Here is a 5,000-nt window from a genome sequence, read left to right as displayed (position 1 = left end):
CACAGAGAAACACACAAACCAACACAGAAAAACACACACCAACACAGAGAAACACACACACCAACACAGAGAAACACACACACTAAAACAGAGAAACGCACACACTAACCCAGAGAAACACACCAACACAGAGAAACACACACACCAACACAGAGAAACACACACACTAACACAGAGAAACACACACACTAACCCTGAGAAACACACAAACCAACACAGAGAAACACACAAAAACCAACACAGAGAAACACACACACCAACACAGAAAAACACACACCAACATAGAGAAACACACACACTAACACAGAGAAACACACACACTAACCCTGAGAAACACACAAACCAACACAGAGAAACACACAAAAACCAACACAGAGAAACACACACACCAACACAGAAAAACACACACCAACACAGAGAAACACACACACTAACACAGAGAAACACACACACTAACACAGAGAAACACACACACTAACCCTGAGAAACACACAAACCAACACAGAGAAACACACCGAATGAAACACTTTTAGGATTTTAAAAAAAAAATCTGGTCTTGAGCCTATCCAGGTAACATTTTTTTTCAAATGGGAAAAAACCAAGAAGTGAAAATCCCCAGTCTTAAGCCAACAATAGTGTCCCTCATGCATATGAATGCTCCTGCAGAGGAGGGTGCTTGAGTCATGAGGCTGTGATAGGTGCAGGCCCGCTACGTGGGAGGCCAATCAGCTGTGGGTTTAAGTGAGAACCGCGACCTGTTCCTCATGGGACACAGCAGGCATGACTCACTTCCTGTGAATGCCAGGGAGAGGTTCCACACCGATCAGATGGTGGAACACAGCAGGCGCGCTCACGGTAACAAAACCGCACCGAGACACAACAGAGTCAGCAGCCGCAGGAAAACCTGCCGTCAGCGCTGAGTGTAAACGGTCTAATGGAAAGACAGACAAAGATACTCTTCTGTAAATAACGCTGAAACACAACCATACACAAACACTTATACAAACAGACACACACACACACACACACACACACACACACACACACACACACACAGAGTATCACACCATACCAGTCTGAACAGTATGTGCCCAGACACGTTGTGGTTTATTGTGTATCACTTTTCAATTACAGCAATACACACATCATTTCTCTTCTGTGTAGGCGTGGAACTGATATCGCTAAATATTTACATTTCCAGTATTGCAAAACAAAGAAGTGAAAAGAAAGGTGGCAAAGAGCCAGTGATGGGAGACCAAAACCATTTAAATGTCTCCTGAGAGGTCATGACCCAGTCAGGAACAAACAAAAGGTTTGTGAGGTACAAATAATCAGTACCTGTTCAGCTGCCAAAACAAAAGTCTTGAGACCAAAGTTAGAGTACAAGCATATCTTGGAAAGTGGCAGCGAGCAACAGAATGGCTGTGACCACATCAAGGCTGCTGTCACATTCTTGCGGTGGGCAGAAATACGGCAGGGCCCAGCCAGGAGATTATAGATATCACAGCCTCTCCCTATTTACTTTGAAAGACGCTCAATTCACATAGCCCACAACCCATCATGGCAAAGTAAAGGAAAATAATAAAAAAGCCACCCCACCCCATTTATTGGGATAATTTGTCCAGGCCGCAGGGCAACAGGGGAAAAAGGAAGAGGCATTAAATAAATTGTTGAAAAAAAAATGAGTATGACCATATAACTTTCCACGTATTGATCATAGAAGTTGAATATGGGCATGGAATATGGATCTCATTATGCTTAAAAATAACATTCATTTTTGGTTTTTATTTCTTGAATGCAAGAACGCAAAAACCCCACTAACTTCCATCTAGTCGCATCTAAGTATTAGCACTGAACGGCACTGGCTCTATATCTCTATTAAGTCTGCCTTTTTTTGACAGACAGTGTCTGTCTGGCAATGACCCAACAGTTCTTGTCCTGGAATTAGCACCAAGCCAGACAAATAAGAAAGGCAGGAAAAAAACACCAGGTAACCACTTTATAGTGAAGATGTCATAACCTTAGGTATCATACAACAGCTAGGGCTGGCCAAACTATTTCTACATTTCTGATTGGACAAGAGGCACTCAAGAGTAGGGATGTCCCGGAGTCGGGACATCCCGGAACATCCCCTCTCGGACTCCTGACCTCTAGTAGTCAAGGACGTGTTGCTTTACCTCTAAATATCAACGTTGATGAAAGCAAGTAATGCAATGTCATACATGGACCTCTGGGACCTAGCCTTGACATGGCGTGTTGATCACATACAGTTCAGACAGGCAACATGGAGTAGACCAGGGCTTTTCAACCAGTGGTCCACAGCCCACTGCACTGCACACAATGATGTTAAATTGACTTGGTGGATGGTGGTCTTTGTTAAAAGAGGAATCAGTTGAAACCCTCTGGAGTAGACCACCTAAGACCACTCAGACAGGATCCACACTCATCAACACTCAGTAATGAACGGGCCCGCCATTGACCTGAACCTAAAGCCAGGCCCAGGGGCAACTGGGAGGCAAGAGAATGTCCCCGGGTAAATGGGGTGTGTTTGGTTAAAGTGTGAGGTTTCACCTACAGTGCAGCCTTTTAGAAAAACGCTAACACTTAACCCTTAAAGGAGTACCGTCACACTGGTGTGACGGGAATGTTGGGAAATTAACATTCTAAAGAATATCTGGGTTCATTGAATTCAACATAGAATTTTAGAACCTTCAATTGTTGCGGAACTTAGAATGTTCAAAAACCTACACCTTTAAGGGTTAATGCATCCAATTGATGTATCAGTGTGTTAGAAGCACTATCAATCCAACTTCATCAATTTGCTTGATTACATTAGGCCTATCTGCTTTGGTGCCAATTTGGGACAAAAAAAAAGATTATTGTAACCACAATCATTACTGTGCTCCAACTGCCATTAGTGGAGCACAGCAAGCGTAGGAAGTGGATGTGAAATTGTCTACAAGTTTGAAAAGTGCTTAATCCAGCTACCCTACTGTTGGTGCACACCTTATAACTTGTAAGTCTCACAGCTCTCCTCTTTGTCTGAGTCTCCCACGTCTTCCGCCACCCATAGCCCCCTTTTCTCTTCTTTCTTCACCTCTCCTTTCCCCCTCCCCTCTCTCTTTCTCTCTCTCTCGTTTTCTCAGGAGACAGCCAGAGCTGATGACTTCCAGACTGCACGAGGCGTGGCAGCCGTCGTCTGTTGATCCAGCTCGCAGTATGCTGAGGCATATGTTTCCTGCCTAGTGCTCTTCAAGCCCCTACCCATACCTCCTCCTCCTCATCTCTCTCTCTCTCTCATTCCTGTGGATCCTGCTATTCTCTTGGCAGAAACGTCTCACCACATGTAATAAAATGTCAGTGGGTTTTTCCAAGCCTTTAACTCCTCCCATCCCAACCCCCACCCCATCTCTCTCTCTCTCTCTCTCTCTCTCTCCTGTCTCTCTCTTTCTCTGAAAGGGGGTTCACTGCAGTCCTCCAGACAGTCAGCCTTGGCCTTTTGGAGACCAGGGGACCATAATGGGGGTCTGGCTGCAAACCTCTAGTACCAAACACAACAAAGAGAAACCAGAGCATCAACTGGCCCTTCACATGCCAGCAGACAAACTGCAGCTCAGCAAAAACCAGAGAGCATCTCTAAGATGCGGTTAGATGAGTTTATTTCTCTCCTCCTCGTCTTCTCCTCACATACCCCCCAAAAATGTCAGATCATCTCCAATATCCATCCATCATAACAGTCCAGTTGGATTCAGAGGGGGGACGGGAGGCACTTTGGGGATCACATTTTTGGATAGCAAAGCTGTATATTCAGATACCAGACGACTCCAAAACACAGGCATTGATTTATGGAAGAGCCTATAAGAAAACAGTATGGTTTTCAAAATCATAGTACAGTTTGTGTTGGTTTTAGTGAGTCTCTAGCTTTCATTGTGTATGACGATCACTGGAATGAAATGAAAAGACTAGCTGAGGCCACTTGGCTTATTTCATTTTCCAGTGTGGGGACAGATGGGTGGCAGATGAAACAAAAGAGCAAACACGCATACTCTCTCTTACACAGACAAACACCCCCCCCCCACACACACACACACACACACACACACACACACACAGTGTGTGGTAGTTCGATACGTGGGAATACTAGAATTCACATTTCCAGATGAGCAGCAGATTCTCAGGTTCACTCACAAATGCTGATGGCACACACACACACACACACACACACACACACACACACACACACACACACACACACATACACACACACACACACAGACACACAGAGGCACACACACACAGACACACACACACACAAAGACAACCCTGTTTAGACTTGTTTGGAGTATTTATGACTGTATGACTTGTGCTCAGCAAGTGCAACACGTATTGATTCATGATGGTGAGAGCCCAATGTCTACCTATGGTCAAAGAATGGGAGAGAGAGAGAAAGAGAGAGAGAGAAAAAAGAGAGACATAGAGAGAGAGAGAGATAAAGAGAGAGAGAGGACAAATACACAATATACTACAGAGGCAGAGAATACACACACCCTGCTCCAGGGCTGGTATGAGAACAAACACACACATACAAAATGTAACAAAAGGTAAGAAACACATGCACGCACACACACACGTACGCACGCACTCACGCACGCACGCACGCACGCACGCACCAAAATATGTGTTCAATGTATGATGATGTTTCCTAACTTGTGTAGTCAGGCAGGGAGCAGAAGGAAGTTTGTGCAGAAACAGAGCAAGCCTGGCTGGAAAGCCCTGTGTTGACTTTTGAATTTTTGAAAATGCATAGTGGCTGGCATTGAGAGCCACACTCCGGCCACTGTGAGCAAAGGCAGCAGCTTCGTGGACCTATCCAATACTTCCATGTTTGCTTTGGCTAACCTTGCATAGCAAACATACCTCTACGCATGCACACACACACACACACACACACACACACACACACACACACACACACACACACACACTGACAAGCATAAACA

General features: G+C 44.9%; 1 protein-coding gene across 2 annotated transcripts in view; it reads right to left on the bottom strand.

Moving 5' to 3' along the window:
- Positions 1 to 5,000, bottom strand: part of rgs12b (regulator of G protein signaling 12b) — a 63,455-nt gene that overhangs the window by 17,446 nt on the left and 41,009 nt on the right. The gene's annotated exons all lie outside the window — the stretch shown is intronic.

This window comes from Alosa pseudoharengus, unplaced genomic scaffold (assembly GCF_046254945.1).
Source record: "Alosa pseudoharengus isolate Yale_2024_CS ecotype anadromous, Long Island Sound unplaced genomic scaffold, YU_APseudo_1.1 YU_APseudo_1.1_scf_2, whole genome shotgun sequence".
NCBI classification, from domain to species: Eukaryota; Metazoa; Chordata; class Actinopteri; order Clupeiformes; family Clupeidae; genus Alosa; species Alosa pseudoharengus.
Note: the sequence above shows the minus strand (reverse complement) of the source record. Positions and strands in the feature narration are given on the sequence as shown.